The following is a 23,343-nucleotide window of genomic DNA, read 5'->3' on the forward strand; positions in this document are numbered from 1 at the left end:
TCCTGCACTTGCTTTATTTTTCACAGAAACTCCAGCCATTGCTGCTCTGCTGTTCTCCCTGCCAGTGTGCCTTTCCAATTAACTTTTGTCGGTTCCTCTCTTACACATCTGTAGTTTCTTTTGTTTCACTGCTATAGTGACACCTCTGATTTCAGTTTTTCCCTCTCAAGCTGCAGGGCCAATTCTATCATATTTTTATCACTGTCCCTTAAGGGTTCCCTTGCCTCTCTTATCAACTCTGGTTCATGACACAACACCCAATCCAGAACTGCCATTTCCCTGATCAACTCAGCCACAAGCTGTTCTAAAAAGCCATCTTGTAAGCATTCTAAAAATTTCCTCTCTTGAGATCCAGTCCCAACCTAGTTTTCTCAATCTTTACTTATGTTAAAATCCCCCATGACTATCATTACATTGCCCTTCTGACATTCCTTTTCTATTTGTTGTTGTAATTTGTTGTTCACATCTTGGCGGTGGTCTCTATATAACTGCCAGCAGTGTTTTTTTTTTAACCCTTGCCATTTCTTAACTCTACCCACAATGATTCCGTACCTTCTGATCCTATGGCACCTCTTTCTAATAATTTAATATTATTCCTTACCAACAGACCCACCTCACCCCCTCTGCTTACCTGACTATCCTTTTGATACACTGTGTATCCTTGGATATTCAGTTCACAATGACATGCACCCTTTAGCCATGACTCTGTGATGGCCACCACATTATACCTGTCAATCTGTATGTGAACTACAAGGTCATCTACTTTATTTTTTATGTTGCGCACATTTAAATAGCCCTATATTTGTCACATTGTTTGACTCTGTTTCCTTCCTGCTTTGCAACTATCCCAATGGCTGTAATTTTGCCCTGCCTTTCCTTTCACTCAAATTCCCTACCAGTTGTCTGTTCTTGTGCACCAACCACCTCTTTGTCTGCCTCTTCACTTCAGTTTCTACCCTCTGTGAATCGAGTTTAATTCCTCCCCACCCCTCCCACCAACCTTTAGCAAATCTTCCCACCAGGATATTGGTTCCCCTCCAATTTAAGTCCAACTCATCCCACTTATACAGGATACCCCTTCCCCAGAAAAGGTTGCATGTTCCTGGCCACTCATTTGTCTGCACTATCTTCCTGTTCTAACCTTTTGTAGCTCCTGGCAATGGGAGTAATCCAGAGATTACTACTTTGGAGGTCCTGCTTTTCAACCTCTTTCCTAACTCCCTCAAATTACTTTGTTGGACCTCTACCCCACTTCTGCCTATGTCATTGGTACCAATATGTACCACGAACTCTGGGTGATCACCCTCCCCTACAAGAATATTCTGCAACAGCTCAGAGACATCCTAGACCCAGTACTCTGAAGGCAACACACTGTCCTGGAATCTCTTTTGCGGCTGCAGAGTCTCTCGTGTTCCCTGAACTATCGAGTCTCTTGCGACTATTGCTCTGCCTGAAGTCACCCTTCCCTTCTGAGACTCAGAGCTAACCAGTGCTAATGGTCTGGCTGCCGCTTTGCCCATATAGGTCATCCCACAAACACACCACCACCCCCCCCCCCACCCCTGCATCCACCAGTATCCAAACTCTCAGTGCTTTGATTTATGAATGCTAATGTGCTGAGAGGAACAGCCATTGGGGTGTTCTGCCCTGATTACCTATTCTCTTTCCCTCTCCTAATAGTTATCTGCTTCTTACCTCATAGACATAACTGTCTCCTTTTAGCTTCTGTCTATCATGCGCTTTGCCTCTCGAATGATCCAAAGTTCATCCAGCTCCAGTTCCCTCACACAGTCTATAAAGAACTCCAGCTGGATGCACCTCTTCCAGGTTAATTATCAGGAACACGTGCTGTCCCAAATTTCCCACATCGTGCAATTGGAGCATTCAAATGCCCTAGTTTCTATTTCTCCTACCTACTCTGAGCTACTATGAAAAGATCTTACCTCCTCATCCTCCACTCGCCGAAGGCTCTTGACCCAAAGCCTCTAACTTTTCACTCTAACACTGTGTCACTCACACACTGGCCACTCTGATTGAGCTGCATTTCTTTTTATTTGCTACTGGCTCTATCTGTGGCACAGACACCCACCAATCACTGCTCTGATTCCCTTTTAAACTCTCCTGACACAAAGTACAGCTCACAACACACCAGTTGCTAAGTGGGTAAGGTGGATAAATCCTCAGAGCCTGACAACTCTTCCCTTGGACCTTGAAAGGGGCTAGAACAGAAATTACAGGGGCCCTACCAGATATATTTAACAATGAGTGAGGTGCCGTAGAATTGGAGGGTAGCTCATTGTTCCATTGTTTAAAAAAGGCTCTAAAAATAACCTGGGAAATTATAGGCCGGTGAGCCTGTCATCAGTAGAAGATATGATATTGATGTTCTACAAGATAGACAGATACTGATTAGGGATAGTCAACATGGCTTTGTGCATGGTTAGTCATGTTTAACAAATCTTATGGAGTTTTGGAAAGAGGCTACCAAAAAGGTTGATGAGGAAATGCTTTTGGTGTTGTCTAGGTCCTGCATGGAAGGTTAGTCAGGAAGGTTCAGTTGCTTGGTGTTCATGGTGAAAATTGGATTCGGCATTGGCTTTATGGGAGGATATTTGTCTCTCTCTGACTGGAGACCTGTGACTAATGGTGAGCCCTCAGGATCAGTACTGGGTCCACTGTTGTTTGTCATCTTTATCAATGATCTAGATCAGTGGTTCCCAACATTTTTCTTTCCACTCACATACCACTTTAAGTATTCCCTATGCCATAAGTGTTCTGTGATTAGTAAGTGATTGCTTAAGGTGGTATGTGAGTAGGAAGGGAAGGTTGAGAATCATTGCTCTAGACCCAATTATTACTGAAATATTTTGCTTGAGAAAAATTGTAATTGGCCCATTTCCTTTGGAGTTATGAAACTGTGACATAACAAATCAATTCGGAATGATTAAAACAGTGGTTTTCAAACTTTTTCTTTTCACCCACATACCACCTTAAGCAATCCCTTACTAATCACAGAACACTTATGGCATAGGGAATACTTAAAGAGATATGTGAGTGGAAAGTAAAAGGTTGGGAACCACTGATCTAGATGATAATCTGTGAACTGGATCAGCAAATTTGCAGATGACACAAAGATAGGAGGTGTAGTGGGCAGTGAGAAATGCTTTCAAAGCTTGAAGAGGGATCTTGGCCAGCTGGATATAGTAGTGGGTGGGGTTCAACAGATTGGAGAGGGGTGGATCAAATTAAAGAGAAGAGTGTAAAAAAGTAAAAGGAAAAGTTTAAAAAAAGAAAAAATAAATAAGAGGAAGGGGACAAAAGTCAAATATAAGAGAGGCAAAGATTACCGGATTTTAAAGGCACAATGGATATAAGGACAGTTAATCTGAATGACCATAGTATTTGAAACAAGTTAAGTGAACTTGTGGCACAAATCAGTACAAAGGAGTATGATTTAGTGGCCATTTTAGAAATTTGGTTGCAAGGTGGAGAGGATTAGGAATTAAATATCCAATGGTATCAGGTATTAAGGAAGAACAGACAGGAAGGTAAGGGAGGTGGGGTAATGCTCTTAGTTAAGGATGAGATCAGGGCAATAGCGAGTGATGATGTAAGATCTCAGGAGCAAAATGTTGAGTCCATTTGGATTGAGATTAGGAATAGTAAAGGGAAAAATATCACCAGTGAGAGTTGGCTATAGGCCACCCAATAATAACATTGCAGTGGCACAGGAAATAAACCAAGAAATATCAGAGGCATTTAAGGATGGAAACAGCAGTTATCGTGAAGGACTTTAGATGCATATAGATTGGGTGAATCGGGCTGGTTGAGGCAAACTTGAGGAGGATATCAGAATGCATATGTGATGGCTTTTTTGAATAGCATGTCACTGAATCTACAAGGGAACATGCTATCTGGTCCTTTGCAATGAGACAGGTAAAATTAGTGAGGGATTCTCTTGGAAAGAGTATGAATGAGTTTATTATACAAATGGAAGGTACTATAGTTCACTCTAAAACAAGTGTGCATGTCTAAACAATGGAAACTGCAGGGGTATGAGGGAGGAGTTCGTTAAGGTGGACTGGGAATGCAGGTCATATGAAAGGACAGTTAAGGAACAGTGGAGGACTTTCAGAGATTTTTCATGGTGCTCAACAGAAATATATTCCAGTTAAAAGCAAGGACAGTAAGGATGAGGGCAGCCAGCCATGGATAACTACGGAAATCAAGGAAGGCAGCAAATTAAAAGCTCATGCATTCAAATTACCAAGAGCAGTGAGAAACCAGAATATTGAAAAATCTTTAAGAAGCAACAAAGAACTACGAAACAAGCAATAAGGAAAGGAAAAGTAGACTTTGAGAAAAGATTAGCACAAAATATAAAAATGGACATTATAAGATTTTATAATTATATAAGTGAAAAAGGGTGGCTAAAGTGAAGATTGGACTCTTGGAAGATGAGAGGAGGCAGTGCAGAAGAGGTTCACCAGGTGGATGAAGGGGTTGGCCTGTGAGGAGAGATTGAGTCATCTGGTACTGTACCCACTGGAATTTAGAAGAATGAGAGAAACGCATAGATAAGATTGAGGTAAGTACATTGTTTCCACTGTTAGGGAGACCAGAACTAGGGGATATAGCCTCAAGATTCAGGGTAGTAAATTTAGGACAGAGGTGAGGAGGAACTGCTTCTCCAAGAGGACAACATGTGAAAATGGATTGAAAATGTATAAATGCTGGAAGAACACGCAGGCCAGGGAGCATCTAGTAGAAACAGTAAGTCAACGTTTCAGGTCGACATTTCGACAAGATGTCGAAAGAAAGCAATGTTAAGACATTTTTAAAAGCGGGTGGGGAGGGGGAGGCTAGTGACTGGCTAGAGGGAGAGAATGGGGGATTCATGATAGGCTGAAAGGAGAGAAGTATAATAGGAAAGAATGAATGGAGTGCCTAGGAGGAATGGAGGGGGAGGGGAGGTTAGGATGTATTTGGAAAGAACAGCCATGGTCATTTAGGCACTTCCCAATGTCTGCTGGTTGCAAACCAGTTTATTCCTTAAAACAAAGTAGTTTCACCACAAACATCATAAAGGGATTGCAGGTGCTGGAATTTGCAGTATATGTTGGGGGCTGAAGGGGCGTCAATGTTTCATTTTGAGACCCTGCTTCACTTCCACTCTCCATTCTCAGTCTTGATGCTCGGTCTCAACCCAAATTGTTGACAATTCCTTCCACCCCCCACCACCCCCCCCATCAAAGCTGCTCATTGCTGAGTTCCTCCAGTTGTTTGTTTTTTATGCATGTAGTCAACAGTTCTCTACCTCAGGACAACTTTAACAACATATTTCACTATGTTTGCAATTAAGGAAAACTGCTGGAAATTCTAACAGTAGAAATCAGTAAACTGCTGATAGGACAGTTTGTCAATCGTATTAGTGAGGTCCTAATTCCAGCCTTAAGATTTGCCAGCCTTAAGATGATGACTGTCATGTCTCAATTCCTCCTCCCAAGAGGTTGGTCAATCATCCTTCATTTGTTTCATTTAATACAGGAAGCAGATTGTTGAAGGCTGCAAGTGGTCAGATTTTTCAGATATTTCTTGGTTCCCTAGCATCCCTTGTGAATAAAATTATTCCTCAAATTTACTACTCTTGATTCCTAATGAGCAACTTGTAGTTAATAGGCCTTTTGTAAAGTTCCAAATTTTCTATTTGTAGTTGAACCATGTATTTAGATTTGATCAGTAACTAGTCTGTCCAAATCAATGCTTACCTGATTTTTTAATAATCATTTATATATTTTTTCAGTTAATTAATTCTTACTTAGTGGATAAAACTTGAAAAGTACTTAAATTGACAAAACTCAAGGACAATTCAAACAATTGCCAGCATTTCTGACCTTAGTAGTTGAAAACCACATCATTATTTCTTTCCAGTTTCTGAATTATTGCTTGCATTGTTTAAGTAATTCCCATAAAATGAAGTTTGGTCTATTTACAGTTACTCACACTGGCATTGTCAGCATTTACAACTGGACATACTGAAAGTTTGAAAAATTGTAATGTTGGAAGGTTCTGCGCTAAAAAAACATACATTTTTTAAATGGAAATAAAGCATGCAAATCTCTACATACAAAGTATTTGCAGATGTTTGTAACTCGGGTAATATAGTAATTATATGAGACTTCAACCTAAACATATGAGGGAATAATTAAAAGATGTTGTAATAAGGAGTAAGATGAATTTAAGAGGCCTTTCCAGATCAATATGTTAAGGAACTAGCAAGGATTAATGTAAATGTGGATCTCAATTTATGCAATGATTGACGTATCTGAGGATGATGTGCATGTTGCTTTTAGAAGGAGTGAATCCAAGGAAAGCCACATATGGAGTATCTGGTTGAGTATTAAAAATCTGTGGTGACCAACTTACCAATGTATTCACAGATATTGAAAATATCTCATTCCAGCAGGTTGTGGTACCTTCATGTTTCAAATAGGTGTCAATCATTGCGGTGCCCAAGAAGAGTGTAGCAACCTGCCTTAAAATGTATCGACCAGAAGCTCTTACATTCACAGTGATGAAGTATTTTGAAAGGCTGGTGTTGATATCAGCTCCTGACTGAGTGGTGACTTGGATATGTTCCAGTTTGCCTATCATTGAAACAGGTCTACAACAGATGCCATCTCACTGGCTGTATCCAAAGCCCTGGAAAAGCTGGACAGCAAAGATGCATTCATCAGGATGCTCTTTATTGATTACAGTTCGGCATTTAACACCATCAGCCCCTCAAAACTGATCAGCAAACTCCAAGACTTGGGACTCAACATCCCATTGTGTAATTAGATCCTGGATTTCCTCACCTCCAGACCACAATTAGTGAGGATTTGTAGGAACATCTCCTCCACAATCTCCATCAGTACTGGAGCACCACAGGGCTGCATGGTTAGCTCACTGTTCTGCTCACTTTACACCTATGACTGTGTGGTTATTGTGTACAATAACCCCATCTACAAATTTGCCAATGATACCACGGAAGAGGGTTGTATAAAGAAAGGTGATGAAAGGAGATTGAAAACTTGGCTGAATCTTGCACTCAATGTTACCAAAACTAAGAAGCTGATTGTTGACTTCGGGAAGGAAAAGCCAAAGGTAGACAATCCAGTGATCATTGGGAGATCAGAGGTGGAGAGGGTGAGCAAATTGAAGTTTTTGGGAGTCACTATCTTGGAGGATCTTTAATGGACATTAATGGCATTATAAAGAAAGCACGTCAGTGTCTCTAGATTTTCAGGAGTATGTAGAAGTTTGGAATGACACCAGAAACTCTGGCAAATTTCTACAGATTCTACAGTGGTGGGAAGTGTACTGATTGGCTGCACCACAGTCTGGTATGGGGACGCCAATACCCCTGAGCGTAAAGCCCTCCAAAACATAGTGGACACAGCCCAGGACATCACAGGCAGAACCCTCCCCTCTATCAAGAACATCTACAGGGACCGCTAACATTGGAGAGCAGCATCAAGGATCCACACCAACCAGCACATGCTCTGTTCTAGATGGTGCCATCAGGAAAGGTATAGGTACCACAAAATTTGTTCCACCAGGTTCAGGAACAGCTGCTACCCCTCCACCATCAGACTCCTCAACAACATCTTAATCAGAGATTCATTTAAGGACTCTTGTGCATTTTATTGATTTGATTATTCTCTCTGTGTTGCATAGTTTGTTTACATTTGTTATCAGTTTCCAGTTCTTGTTTATTTACATGTGTACATTGTGCAGTCTTTTTTTCTTTTGCACTACCAATAAGTGGTAATCTGTCTTGCTCGCAGGAAAAGAATCTCAGAGTTGAATGTGATGTCATGTATGTACTCTGACAAGTAATCTAAATCTGAAATATTATTGGTCTTGTCTTATCAAAGGGTCTTTGAGAGAATGGACATAATTTGGTAGAATATTACATTGCAATACATTTCCATGCAAAACTAATGTCAAATCAAAACATTTAAAAACTTTGAAGCTGAGAAAGGCGCATTAGGTGTGGTTGATTGGGAGAACACATTAAAATGCAGGTGATGGTTACCATTGAAAGTAATAATGTACACATTACAAAAAAAAATTAACATTTCACAGAACCAAAAAAGAGAAATTAAAATGTTATTAAATCAAAAGAATAGGCATATAAAGCTATAGGCCTATCTATTGGGAGCAATTTGGAACTTTACAGAGGATAAAGAAAGACACGATGGAATATCAAGAAACATAAAACAAACTGTAAAAGCTTTTTTTGGATATGTTTAAAGGAAAAGACCAGCAAGGGAAAATCTGAATTGCTTATAGTCAGATTCAGCAGAATTTACAAGGGGATAAAAAAAAAATGGCAGAGAAATCAAACAATTAATTTGCTTCTGCTTTTATGAAAAAAAACCACAAGAACTACCAGAAATATCAGAGAATCAAAGGTCTGATGATAATGAGAATGAGGAACAGGATCAAAGTATCACTAAAATAATAATGCTCGAGGATGTGGTGAGCTTGAAGGCTGGTAAATCCCTAGGAGCTAATGATCTAAATCTTGGAGTTTTGAATGAGGAATCTACAGAGATTGTGGGTGCTTTGGTTGGTTTTCCAGTATTCTGCAGCTGTTTGAATTGAAATTGTTACAGTGGATTGGAGGGTAGAAAAAGCAACTTCACTATTCAAGAAAGGAGGGAGAGGGAAAACAGGGAATTACCAATCTATCAGTGGTTGGGAAAATGCTGGAATCAAAAATGAAGGATTCAATAAAAAATGCATGAAAAGTACAATGGGGCTGAATTTATGAAAAGAAATTCATGTTTGACAAACCTGTAAAAGTTAAGGATGTGACCTGCAGAATAGATTGGCAGTGGTGGTGGGGGGGGGGGGGGGGACCAGTGTATGTGGTGTGATTGGGCTTCTAGAAAGCTTTTGAGAAACTCCCACCACAGGAATTTAGGTGTAAGGTTAGAGCACATGAAATAGGATAATGTACTGACATAGCTTGATAATTGGCCTTTGTACAGAAAGCAAAGAATGGCAAAAGAAATGAATTCTATGGTTGGTGGGTTGGGGTGTGTAGGGAACCACAGGAGTTAGTGCTTGGGTCCCAGCTATTTACAAACTTCATAAACAGCTGAAAGGTTTTTTGGACTTTAGAAGGATGGGAGAATCTCTCTGAAACATACTGAATAATGAAAGGCCAAGATAGAGTGTACATGGAGAAGTTATTTCCAGTAGTGAGTGAATCTAGGACCGCCAGACACAGAGTCAGAAAGGATGCCCCTTTAGAACAGAAATGAGGAGAAATTTCTTCAGTCAGAGTATGATGAATCTGAAATTTGTTGCCACAGACGCCTGTGGAAGCCAAGTTTGACAAAATTGACAAGTTCTTGAACAATAAGGGTGACAAAAATTGTGTCAAGAAGAAAGGAAAATGACATTGAAAGGAAGAATGTATCAGCCATGATTTGAATAGTGAATCAGACTCGATGGGCTGAATGCCTAATTGCACTCCTATGTCTGGTCTTAGAGATTGCCAAGGGGGAAAAATGTCACATTTCTAAATTTGCTTATGATAGGAAACTAGATCAGATTTTGGTATCCTTACCTGAGGAAAGGGGCACTTGGAAAAGAATGAACCTTGTGAAGATTTAATGGACTGGTTCTGGGAATGGTACATTTGCCCTAAGAAGAGGGATGGAGTAGAGTGGGCTGTGCTCTCTTGAATTTATGAAGATATGAGATTTCATTGAAATTTAGAAAATCCCTGGACTTGACAGGCAAGATACAGTGAGAATGTTTTCCTTGACTGAAGAGCTTAGGACTATGAACCATAACTTGGGAATAAGGCCATCTGGGAATCAAATGAGGAGAAATTTTATTCCACAGAGAGTGTAAGCTTTCAGAATTATTTAACATGAAAGATTATAGAAATGTAGGTGTGTTAAGAGAATCAAGGGATGTGGGGGTTGGAGTTATGCAGCTTGAAACAGGTCCTTCTGCCGAACACATTCATACTGACCAATTTGCCTTTCCAGGCTCATCCCATTTGTCTGCATTTAGCCAATTTCCTTCTCAACCTTTCTTCTCCATGTATCTATCCAAGTATCCTTTGAATGTACAGGTCATTGGACTAATGGTGGATGATTAATCTTGATCAGGCTAAAATGATCTTATGACCTGCCCCTGCTTCTATTTTTTATGTTACAAGTTCCTGACATTTTTCTTTCAGTATTCTGAGAGGAAGTAATCAATCAGATTTTGCAGATTAATTCAATTGATATCTATTAATTTCTCTGTTACTATTACACACTATTTATTTATTTAATAACTTGAACATCTAGCGTTTTACTTTAACCAAATAAAATGTCCTCAAAGAATGACCAGCCTGCTGACATTGTTAATATCCAATATGCAGGAGAAAAGGGCATTGGTTCAGATGGTATCCCTGTTGAGTTCCACAAGCTCATAGCTAAAGGGTTAGAAAGAAACTTCTTACCCTCTTTGATAAAATCTGGGAACACAAATTAGTACCAACAATATATACTTCCAACAAGATTGCTGCAGAAATCAGAGTGAAATCTTACTTTTAATGGATTACAGGTTATATTCTCAGCTGAATGCTCTGCGAACTTAATGAAAAGGAAGGAGAATTAATTCTCCCAGAGAGCTAAAGCAGCTATTGGACAGGTAGAGAATATAATTTTCCCAGCCCATCAAATTCAATGAGCGTGTAAAGAAGAATGTTATGGTTCCTAAATTGACAAAGGTATTTAATTCTATGAATCAAGATAGAAATCGTATACAATTCTGGTTGCCACATTATAGGAAGGATGTGATTATGCTGATCGTATACAACAAGTATCTTTCAATATACATCTGGGTGACCATAGAAACTTTCAAATGTGCTTTGAATCCTAATGATAACCATGGCAGTTGGACTTAGTGTTCCAACATTTTCAGTGTTGGTGTCCAAGATGAAGAAGAAACTAAAATTCCAAAAGTCCATCCACAGAGATAATTTTGTGCCACCTCAGGACCTCCTTGAAACACATCAAGCAATATGAGACTTTTAAGCTGCAATCTTTGATGCACATCATGTGTAGTACCTTGCTGCACTTTTTAGCGTGATCTGATTCCATGCAGATTTGCTTCTAAGGCATCAAACATGATTGATAGATTCTGCAAGTATTATTCTTGAAAACTTTCATCTAAAGATAAAAGAATAACAGCTTGCATTGTTCAAATTTGTTGTGACATACTGCTGTCAAATGAAACACTTAGTGTCTTTAAGAATTGCAGATAAATCAATTCCTCATCACCAGCAAGTGTCAAAGCATTTTACACATCTTCAAAACATATCTTCATAAATTCAGCCAAACTGAATTAAGTATGGTCCTATTTAACAGCTATTGATAATTTTGGTTGGTGAGCTGTTGTTGGAAAGAAAACTAAGAGAATCCGTTCCACTTCTAATAACATCATAGAATCTTTGATACTGATTGGAAGCATTCAAAATTTGCATTGACACTGAAGATAGTTCATATTTTAAGACCATATTTACTGATCCATTTGAAAGAAATCATCAATTCATCTCTGTACCATAATATATGACAATATAAAGAAAGAAAAAGTGTATTTGGCTATGAACACCAATAGCATTCAGAAGTATTGGTGCTAGTTATACTCACCTCAACAGGTTCAAATATCCTGACATTAATGGAACTGAATTTGCAGAGCTGAGCGTGACTGGTGGCTTATAGTTACTCGTGTCAAGTGCTCACAACTAAATTGGAGTTCTCTCCCTGTACTTCTGATGTTTTGCACTGTGACTGCAGAGAATTATATTGAAGATACAGCCAGACACACTTCATTCTGAAACAAAATCCCATAATGGGATGCCCTGATATGAAAAAATTGTAACAATCACTAAGGAATTAAGCTTATAGTGTCGCTGCAATGATTACTTGTCTTTTATATTTAACTTGGCCTGAGAATTGGAGAATGATCATAAATAGGCATCTAGTCTTAACTTATTATTAGAGTGGTAGGATATTCTACCAATCTAAAAGTCCCACAACCTTGTTTTGCTCTAATTAGCATAAGCCATCTTCAAGCCATCAAAATGTGTGATGTTCCTTATGTTGTGAACAGATGATGGAGAAATGTTAAAAATACATCACAAGACAACTTGACTAAGAAATCAGAGTGAAATGCATTGTAAATTTAGTAAGTATCCCTGATGTGCCAGAAACAAAATGTAGGACAGTCATGCATATCCCAACGATAATAAATAGGTAGTTTCAAATACAGTGGAACAACTTGTAAGCTTTCCAAACACAAGGCATTGCCAAAATAGGAATAAAGGTAGATAAACTGCCAGGATCATGTCACCTGTATCCAAATGTTTTAAAAAACATGATTGCAGAAATAGTTTAGCCATTTGTTGCAGTATTTCAAAACTAATGAGTTCTTGAAAGAATGAGAAGGTTGAAAAAAAAAATCAAATATTTTTCCCTAGCTTGAGGAATAGGAGAGATAAAATGCAGGAAACTCTAGGTCTAATGGAGGTAAAGCTGAAAACTGCAGATGCTAATGTCTAGTGTAGAACACAAAAGTCATGGAGAAACTCATATGGTAATATAGCAGTGGTTCTCAACCTTATTTTTCTACTCACATAGCACCTAACTAATCACTTACTAACAACAGAGCACCCATGGCATAGGGGTGGCATGGTTAGCTTAGCGTGATGGCATGTATAGCATAATTGGGCAGCGTGATCAGTGAAGTAGGGTGGAACAGTTAGTATAATGATTAACACAACGCCGTTAAAGCACCGATCAGGACCAGGATTCAAATCCAATGCTGTCTGTAAGGAGTTTGCATGTGCTCTCGTGTCTGTGTGGGTTTTCCCCGAGGCTCCGGTTTCCTCTTTCTGTTCAAAACGAATCAGGGGTTGTAGGTCAATCGGAAGTAATTCTGCAGTATAGGCTCGTGGGATGAAAGGGTCTGTTACATGCTCCATGTGTAAATTTTAAAAATTTAAAGTGCCACACAAAAGGACAGTGTACAAAGAAAGAGCTCAAGATATTGGAAGAACTGTATTAACATACACTGAAGATTGGTTATCAAAGAGAAGACAAATAAGAGAAAAAAAATCACGAAACGGCCAATGCACTACAAATCTTAGTCGGCGACTTTAACCAGGCCTGTATCAATAAAACCCTGTCCAACTACCATTAGCATGTAACCTGCTGTTGCAGAGGTATCAGCACACTTGATCACTGCTACCGCAAGATAAGGAAGGACTACTGTTCTTTTCCAAGATGGCACTTTGACAAGTTGAATGACCTTTCTGCCTTCATACAGAGACAGCCTAAAAGAAGAGGCTGAGAATCTGAACGATTATACCAGGGCTGTCACAGACTTTATCAAAACAGCTGTGGAATGAGTGTGTCCCCACCAAATTGTTCAGTGTTTTCCCCAACCAGAAGCCCTGAATGAACAATGAAATCCCTGGAACCAGCTGAGCGCCAGGTCACAGCAAGTCCGGAGATCCAAATCAATATAGAAGGAGCAGGTATGACCTGCAGAAAGCTATTCTCTGGGTGAAGTGGAGATTCCACATGAAAATAGAAACAACAAAGGACACCCATTAACTGTGGAGGGCCTAAATACCATAACCTGCTACAAAACTAAAATCGGGGGGAGCAGCAGACAGCAAAGCCTCATTCCTAGAGGAACTCAATGCCTTCTATGCCTGTTTTGACCACAGTAACAGGGAAAAACCACCCCTCTGCACCCGCAAATCCTCTGATGATCCCATCCTGTTCATTTCTGAGGATGTGTGCTGCCTTCAGGAGAATGAATCCGAGGAAAGCATCCAGCATGGATGTAGTATCTGGCCAAGTATTAAAAATCTGTGCTGACCAACTTACCAATGTATTAATGGATATTTTCAATATCTCATTCAGGTAGGGCACGGTACCCACCTGCATCAAAAAGGCATCAATCATACTGGTGCCCAAGAAGAATGGAGAAACCAGCCTATTGAAAAGCTGATGTTGAAGCATATCAGCTCCTGTCTGAGTGGCAACATGGATATGTTCCAGTTTGCATTTCATAGCAAAAGGTCTACAGTGGATGCAATCTCACTGGCTCTACACATAGCCCTGGAAAACCTGGAGAGTAAAGGTGCATTCATCAGGATACTCTTTATCAACTACAGTACGGCACTGAACACTATCATCTTATCAAAACTGATCAGCAAACTCCAAGACCTGGAACAAAACTCCTCACTGTGTAATTGGATCTTTGATTTCATCACCTCCAGACCACAATCAGTGAGGATTTGTAAGAACATCTCCTCCACCATCTCCATCAGTACCAGAGCACTACAGGACTGCATTCCTAGCCCCCTGCTCTACTCACTTTACACCTACAACTGTGTGGTTCAGAATGACAATAACACCATCTAAAATTTCCCAATGATAGTGGGTTGTATAAAGAAAGGTGATGAGTCAGCGTACAGGAGGGAGATTGAGAACTTGGCTGAATGGTGCACCAACAACAACCTTGCACTCAATATCACCAAAATTAAGAAGCTGATTGTTGGCTTCAGGAAATGAAAGGCAGAGGTAGACAATCAGTGATCATTGGGGGAATCAGAGGTGGGGAGTGTGAGCAAGTTTAACTTCTTAGGAGTCATTATCTCGGAGGATCTTTCCTGGACCCAGCACACTAATGGCATCATGAAGAAAGCACGTCAGCACCTCCACTTCCTTAGGAGTTTGCAGAGGTTTGATATGGCACCAGAAACCCTGGCAAATTTCTACAATGTGGTGAAAAGTGTGCTGACCTGCTGCATCAATACTCCTGAGCATTAAGCCCTCCAAAAGGTAGTGGACACAATCCAGGACATCACAGACAAAACTCTCCCCAATATCAATAACATTTACAGGGAATGCTGCCATCAGAGAGTAGCAGCAATCATCAAGGATCCACACCATGTTCTTTTCTCATTGCCACAATACTCACACCACCAAGTTCAGGAAGAGTTGCTACCCTCCAAACTCAATCAGGAACTCATTAGAGTTCATTTTTTATTCTCTCTGTATTGCACAGTCAGTTTGTTTACATGTATACACTGTGTACATTTTTTGCACTATCAATAAGTAGTAATTCTGCCTCGCCTGCTGGAACAAAACAAGAGTTGTATGTGATGTCATATATGTACTCTGACAAGAAATCTGAAATAATCTGAATGAATTGGTCACGTTCAGGGTTACAGTAAATGATGTGACACGTCTAATGGCCCAAGGATCAGATCTTTGCCTTCAATTATTTCAACCTACTGTATATTTTGGCATATGTTGACTGGTGTATAAGCCAATTCCCATTTTTCAGGCTGTCTAGGCCTCCCTGAAACAATCCAAAAAAATTTAAAACACCCCAATTGCAAGTAACAAAGCTGTAAATTAAGTAAGTGATTAAAAAAAAAACCTTGGCCTTCCAGACAGCGACGGTGATGGCCAGGGAGCTGGAGTGCCAACATTGTGCTCCTGGTGGGAGCAGGAACCTTGGCCTGCCAGGCATGAGTGGCAATGGTGACCTCAGTGTCCCAGGTAGGAGAGGTTATGGTGGTGTCCAGCGAAGGGGAGGGGTTAGAGAGCAGCGGCGTTGGTGGTGGGGAGGTACTTCCAGCATCGACTTACACACCAAATTGATGTCAATCTGGGGTTTTTTTCGGTGAATTTAAGGTCTCAAAAGTATATCCAGCATATAAGTCGACCCTCCTTTTTGAGAAATTTTTTAGTGTTTCACGACTCGACTTTTATTCCAAAATATATGGTATATTAATATGAATTGTAAGAGGGTACAACATACAGGGTTGCAATGAAATGAAAATAGGTGGAGCAGCATTTTGCAATGAAGATGTTTGAACTTCACAACATGATATGGATAGATTGAGTAAATAGGTTTACAATATCAGTACATCTTTACATTGTGATTATGCATATGCCAATAAACTCTCACTTATTCAAATTCAACTGGATCCTGTAATACAGCACTGCTTTTGTATTTGTTAAGTCAAAAGTTGGCTACAGTGAAAACTACTGATTGAGAATGTTCCTGAAAACATAAAAAAGCCTGTGTGTTGCTATAGTACATTTAAAAATTCAGCTGCAACTCATGCTGGTATTTTCTGGTGTGGTTCAAAAGAAATTTTGTTGCTTGAGTTCTGCAGTCTAGTTTCTGAATCTTTGTATATATTGTGGTATCAAATGGTTTAATTAAAAATTGGAAAACTTTAATATGTGATCCCTTAAACATGTAGCACTTATTGTACATAATCAACTTTATGACTTAAAACATTCCAAGCATAGATATGACTAACTTACATTGACTCTGTCCCAAAAGATGTTTACAATAATTTTCTCCTGTTTTATGTGCTGGATTACATGACATTGAGATTTTCAGGCAACTTCACTATTTCAGGTAGGATATTGTTGGGATTTATTATGTAACTTGCGAGCTATGGAAACTCAAAATATTCCCTTGTTGATGACTAAACTGGAAGGTGTGTCAAATGATTTTTCCTTGGGATGCTTTCAATTCCAGGCAAAGGTGAAACAAAAGATGGAACAAAGATGAATTTTATTCTGTCTTCATGAAATCTGCTGCTGGCGAGTGTATGAGAAACAACTGGCTTCTGCAATCCTTTCATTTCAAAAACTAGGTATGGGTTCTGTTATTCTATCACTGATGCACAAGTTGTTTCTCATCCTGTCACAGTTGTTTAGCCTGCAGCTTGTTCTACTCGTGTGGGACGTTGTCCTCAGAATGGATATTCTGCCAAAGGAGGCAGATTAATAAATCATGAGAAACGAGAGCTCCACTCTAGGAAAAGAGACATGACACTTTGACAGCTATAAAGAAAAAGGAATTATTCTACCTAAGAATTTGAAGAAACAAAGATTAACAAGGCACACACAAATTTAATATTTACTTACCCGTATATTTTGGTGTATAAGTCAACCCTTCCCCCCCTTTTTCACCTCATTTTAAAGATTTTATCATATATTAGGCATATGCTTATCCCCAAAAATCACGTTGCCTGAGATGTTGAATGCTTGTCGGCATGTAAGTCGACCCCTAAAAATTGCAATGATTGATCTGCTGGTCATTGGCTGGAGGTAATTGTATTAATGGAGGCTCCATCAAAACAATTAAAGAATGAAGCGAGTTTTAAAGTAAAAGTGATAGAAATGGCCAAGAAAACCAATAACTGCTGCTGCATGAAAATATGAGATATATGAGAAGTTGAGAAGAGATTGGAAGAAAAAAGAAGAGACTTTAAGAAAAATACCAAAAGGACAATCTTCGAAGAAAAGAGGAATCACTTGTTGGCCAGAGTTGGAAAATCACGTTGCAGAACAGGTACATGAACAGAGGCAAGATTGCTACATAGTCACTCGATATAAAATAAGAACATTTGCATTGCAGTGGGCAAAGTCGCACACAGAACTCAGTAATCATTCTGAAGCTACAGTACGCAACCATTTCATGAACAGAAAAAATCTGAAATTACGACAAAAAACAAAAATTGCTCAGAAACTACCAAAAGATCCTGATCATGCTGTTGTAAGTTTTCACCAGTTTATTACAGGTAACCGGCAGAAACACCAATTTGCATTGGAAAGTATTGGAAACATGGACAAAACCACCATGAATTTCGACACAGTAGGCAATAGAACAATGGAATAGAATGGTGCTAAAACTGTGCAAACCAGAAGTTACAGGCCATGAAAGGACCAGGTTTATCGTGGTGTTATCGACAGGGTGAAGTTAAGACCCATGGTAATCCTCAAACACAAAATTAAACCTAAAATAAAATTCCCCGCAGGTGTAGCGTTCACGCTACAAGGGCATGGAAAAGAATGACATGCACACACCAAAGCCCTGAAGTGGAGACTGTTTTATTGCACTGTCCGTCATGTTTACACAGGGCCCAGGCATTGATGTTAGGACACCACATCATTGGAGCATCGGCCTGGGATTGGTTGGAGTTCCCGCCACAGTTCACCATCTTCCCAATGTGCGGGAGGTCACCTGGGACAATGGCAGGTGTTACCCAAAGGTCTGTATGGTCGCCATGTTCATCGGCCATTTTATGGGCTGGTCCTTGTCTCTGTGCACAGGCCTCTACACAATCCTCCCCCCGAACCAGCGATCGGGTCTTTGTCCATTGACTTGGGCACTCTGCCCCTGTTTCGCAGAGGGAGAGTGGAGACCAGCTGGTTACAGTCCAGATATGCTGGCTTCAGGCGGTCGACGGTAAAGGTCTCCTCCTTACCGCTGATGTCAAAGTCGAAAGTGGAGCCATTGTCCCTGATTACTTTATAGGGCCCCCTTAGGGTTGTTATAAAGGCAGTCGGTGTGCACCCCTTCGCACAAGCACATACTGACAAGTCTTTAAGTCCCTGGGGATGTTATGTTTGGGCTGGCCGTGTGGTGGGAGTTGTTGCAGGACCAGGGATCCCAGTTTTCGCTGTAAGTTCTCAAGGGTGGCCACAGGGTCTTCTGGGTGTTTGTCGGGGGCCAGTAACTCCCATGGAATGATTAAGAATGTATCATAGACCACCTCCGCCGCCAAGGCATTGAAGTCTTCTTTCGGCATGGTGTGAATCCCCAGCAGGACCCAAGGCAGTTCATCCACCTAGTTGGGACCCTTGAGCCGGGCCATCAAGACTGCCTTCAGGTGCCAGTGTAACCACTTCACCAACACATTGGCCTGAGGGTGATACGCCGTGGTGTGGTGGAGCTGTGTCCCAGGAAGTTGGCCAGCACTACCCAGAGTCCAGAAGTAAAATGTGCCCCCCTATCTGAGGTTAGGTGCTCTGGGACCCCGAATCTGGACACCCATGTGTGGATGAGTGCCCTGGCGCAGTTTTCTGTGGTGGTATCAACCAGCGGGACTGCCTCAGGCCACTATGGTCAACCATGGTCAGCAGATATCTTGCATGGAGGCCAGGCCAGACAAACCTGCTAGCCGTCATCTTGACTGTGGCTCATATTGCTGGATGCACCAGGTTGAGTATGGCATGGAAAATCTGGTGCCTCCATGCAGCCGGGACGAATGGGCGAGGGGTTCCGGTGGAGACATTGCACAGTAGTGTCAGGTTACGTCCACCCAAAGACCAGAAATTGCTGTCCTATACACAGGGATCTCAGGATCCTGCTGTTGTGCTTTTGTCAACCCCCTGGGACAGGGCATGGACTGACTCAATCGCGGGGCATGACAGAGCACCAGCTACCATATTGCTTCCCCCCACGATATCCTGTATGTCCGTAGTAAATTTGGACATGTGGGACAAGTGTCTCTGCTGTCAGGCTGACCACGGGTCCAATACCTTATGGAAGGCAAAGATCAACGGCTTGTGATCGTTGAGACCTTAAATTGCCGACGTTCCAAAAAGTAACGGAAATGTCTTACCGCCAGGTACAACGCCAATAGCTCTCAGTCAAAAGCACTGTATTTGAACTCTGGTGTGGGTGGGAGGGCAGAGGTGTCTGCTGAAAAGGCCCAGGCATTGCCACTGGCCTTCAATGAGCTGTAACAGTACACCTACTACCACTGTGCTGGAGGCATCAACTATCAGAGCAGTAGGTGCCTCTGGTCTGGGGTGTATCAGGAGGATGGAGTTGGCCAGAGTGACTTTGGCATTCTTGAACAGCCTTGAAGACACATCGTCCCAGGTAATGTCCTTTGACTTGCCCACTTTTAACACAAAGAGGAGGTGCATGATGCGGGCCTCTGCCAGTATGAATCTGTGGTAAAAGTTTATCATACTGGCAAATTCCTGTAACCCAGTAGTTGTCAACCATTTTTCTTTCCACTCACATACCACTTTTAAGTAATCCCGATGCCATAAGTGTTCTCTGATTAGTGATTGCTTAAGGTGGTCTGTGAGTGGGAAGGGAAGGCTGAGAATCACTGCTCTAGACCCAATTGTGACTGAAATATTTTGCTTGAGAAAAATCGTCATTGGCCCATTTCCTTTGGAGTTATGAAACCATGCACATAACGAGTCAATTAGGTACGATTAAAGTAGTGGCTTTCAAACCTTTTCTTTCCACCCACATACTTTAAGTAGTATGTGAGTGGAAAGAAAAAGGTTGAGAACCAGTGTTGTAACCCCTTTACTGAACGTGGCTTGGTGAAGTGCTGGGCTGTTTTGACCTTTTTGGGGAGAGGTGTTGCCCCATGTTTATTTAGTCTGTGCCCAGGATATCAATAGTGTCCAGGCTGAAATGGCACTTTGCAGGGTTAATTGTCAAACCAAATTTATTCAACCGGGTGTACAGTTGTCTCAGGTGGGTGGCGTGGTCTTTGGGACTATGGCTAATGATGAGGATATCATCCAAATAGATGAATGCAAATGGGAGGTCCCAGCCCACTGCATCCATCAGCCACTGATATCGGGTGTAGTAGCCTCATTAAGGCAGTGGTAGTCACCACTTGGCCTACACCACCCCCCCCCCCACCGCTGTTTTTGGCACCATGTGGAGGGAAGAGGCCCAGGGACTATCGGATTGCCACACAATCCATAGCTCCTCCATTTTCTTAAACTCCTACTGCATTAGGCTGAGCTTTTCGGGAGGGATCTGGCATGCCCTGGCATAGAGCAGGTGGCCCTCAGTCACAATTTGGTCCCTTACCCCATGTTTTGGCTCAGCCGTGAAGAAATGTCGTGCCACTATTGAGGGGAACTCTGCCAGGTTGCAGACGAACTTGTTAAATGAAAGCAGTAAAGAGTCAAGGTGGGGGGTGGGTAGTTTGGCTTCCCCAAAGGTAGAGTTTGAAAAGTTGTGGCATGCACCGTGCTGTTCCTTGAGGTCTATGAGCAGGCAGTGGCCACGAAGAAATCGGCCCCAGGAGCAGTTGCGTCACTGCCGTGAGGGTGAAATGTAAACTGGTAGTTGCAGAACCAAAGGGGGTTGGTGCGGATGCCAAAAATGTGGATGGAGGAGTTGTTAGCTCCCCTCAGTGCTGGGTCCTGCTAGCTGTTGTGGGTGTTGAGGCTTGCGGGAGGCAGGATGCTTATCTCAGAGCCGGTATCTACCAGGAAATGCCTGCCCGACAAGGTATCCCAAACGTAGAGGAGGCTGTCATGTGGGCCAACTGCTGCAGCCATCAACAACAGTTGGCCAGGGCATTTCCCGGAAACCCAGAGGGTGGGCGGCATTGATGGGCCTCCATACCCCATCGCTGATGATTGCAGCAGAATTGAATTAACTTGCTTCTCTGCTGGAGTTGCTCTTGCAGTTGGCTGTTCGTGAGGCTTGCTGATGTGGTCTATGATGGTGCTGGTATCTTCTTGGCTCTCCAAGGGTTGATGAAGTCCTCATCCATAAGCAAGAATTGGATATCCTTGGGCAGTTGCAACAGAAAGATCTGCTCAAAAAGTAGGCAAGGCTTATGGCCCTCAGTCAAAGCGAGCAACTTGCTCATTTAGGTGGATGGGGCCCTGTCACCCAATCCATCCATATGCAGCAAATGGGCACCGGGAGAACCCGAAAGTGGGGGTTAACAGCTCTTTGAGGGCCACGTATTTGCCTTGCTCCAGAGGCTGCCATCGGAAGTCTATGACCCTTGCCACTGTGTCTTGGTCGAGTGCACTCACAATGTCGAAGTAGCAGGTGTCGGTGGCGGCTATGTGTCGAAGCTGGAACTGAACCTTAGCCTGCTCGAACCACACGTGTGGCTGCAACACTCAAAACGTTGGAAACCTTATTGAGATGGTGTGGATTGTCGCAGACTACACCTGGTTCATCATCTTCAGGTCCAACTGCTGGTTATCTGGGACGATGGCCAGCCTTGTGTGGTCGCTATGTTTATTAGCCATTTTGTAGGCTGGTCCATGTCTCTGTGCACGGGCCATTACATGGATATTTTTGTACATTTTCATGAAAAAGGATGGGTGGATGAAAATGGTGGAAAACAATGTGTGGAACAGACGGCCAGGTGGTTTACGCAAGGAATGGAGATTGCTGGTCTGGGATATGTTTCATAGCAACTTAACTGAGAACACTAAAAGTAGATTAGTTCTACATAATACTTACTTGGCAGTTATCCTGGGTGGTTTGACTTCTATATTGCAACCTCTCAATGTCTGCTTGAACAAGCTATTCAAATACCATGTATGTGAGAAATACATGGATCTTGAGTGCAGAAATATCAGTTGATATGCTGCGTAACTTAATGCTCAAGGCATAGACAAAGTTAGAGACTGTGTTAAAATCATTTAAAAAGTGTGGTATCTCTTGTGGAATTGATGGCACTAAAGATGATTTATTATGGGACACTGAAGACAAAGCTGAACCCACCTCATCAGATACAGACTGAGACCCTTATGGTGACTGTTTAAGCAGTGAGCATATGGTAGTGACTGTGATTTTGAAGGGTTCTAAATGTGTTGTTACATTCAATAAAAATCTGTTGTAGTTCAGATTTATTTTTGGTTTAACAAGGGTAGATTTATATGCTGAATCAGAAAGGAATGGTTTTTGAGCTGATTCTAAGGTCTCAAAAGTATATCTGGTGTATCAGTCGACCCCCCCCCCCCATCAACCCCAATTTTTGAGAGAATTTTTAAGGGTTTCACGACTCGACTTATACGCCAAAATGCGCAGTAAGTAATTCAGCTGGTTTACAAGATTTTACAAAATTGCTAAATGATTTGTTTCTGATTCTCATGAGAGACATTGCAAAAGATTGCAGTCACAGTTAAGTGTATAAATGCTTCTGGCTAGATTTAAATGAGAAACGTAATCTACATTGTAACACTGATTGGAAATCATTTATGTTTTTTACATTTAACTGACGGATGTTTTCCGTCGGCAATTATCATACCTACCTTCTAGAGTAGCTGTTCACACTGGAACAACCTGTGGCTCTATGTGGGTCGACATTGATCGTGATGCATACCCTACAGCATCAACGTTATCCTATTCATTAGCCCATTGTTGCGACCACCTGCAGTTCAGTTTAGACTGCAGTCAGTCCACAATAATGTCTCGGGGGGCCGCAGGTAAAATTTTGGAACGTGAATGAGTCACTCATTTCTGTCCAATCTTTTTACACAGACTGTTTTCCAGGAAGTTGGAAATAATTTCCCGGAACGCAGCAGCTGTTTAAAAAAAAAATATCCACAGATTGGATAATTCCACAAGTGTGGGTCAAAGGTTCCTCATCACCAAGTATAATGGAACCATTGAGGAGCAGCTTTAATTCATGAATGAACCAATCCAGGACATATGTAT

General features: G+C 41.5%; 1 long non-coding RNA gene across 5 annotated transcripts in view; it reads right to left on the minus strand.

Annotated features, from left to right (window-relative positions):
• The window catches only part of LOC138751549 (uncharacterized), a 155,769-nt gene that overhangs the window by 97,631 nt on the left and 34,795 nt on the right, over positions 1-23,343 (minus strand). Inside the window, exon 3 of one of the 5 annotated variants that reach the window (XR_011350040.1) lies at positions 11,127-11,228. The exons of the other annotated variants lie outside the window; for them this stretch is intronic. This is a non-coding gene — a long non-coding RNA (uncharacterized lncRNA). The remainder of the gene's footprint in view (positions 1-11,126; positions 11,229-23,343) is intronic. 5 annotated transcript variants of the gene reach the window in all.

The sequence above is a fragment of the Narcine bancroftii genome, chromosome 1, assembly GCF_036971445.1.
Source record: "Narcine bancroftii isolate sNarBan1 chromosome 1, sNarBan1.hap1, whole genome shotgun sequence".
Taxonomy (NCBI): domain Eukaryota; kingdom Metazoa; phylum Chordata; class Chondrichthyes; order Torpediniformes; family Narcinidae; genus Narcine; species Narcine bancroftii.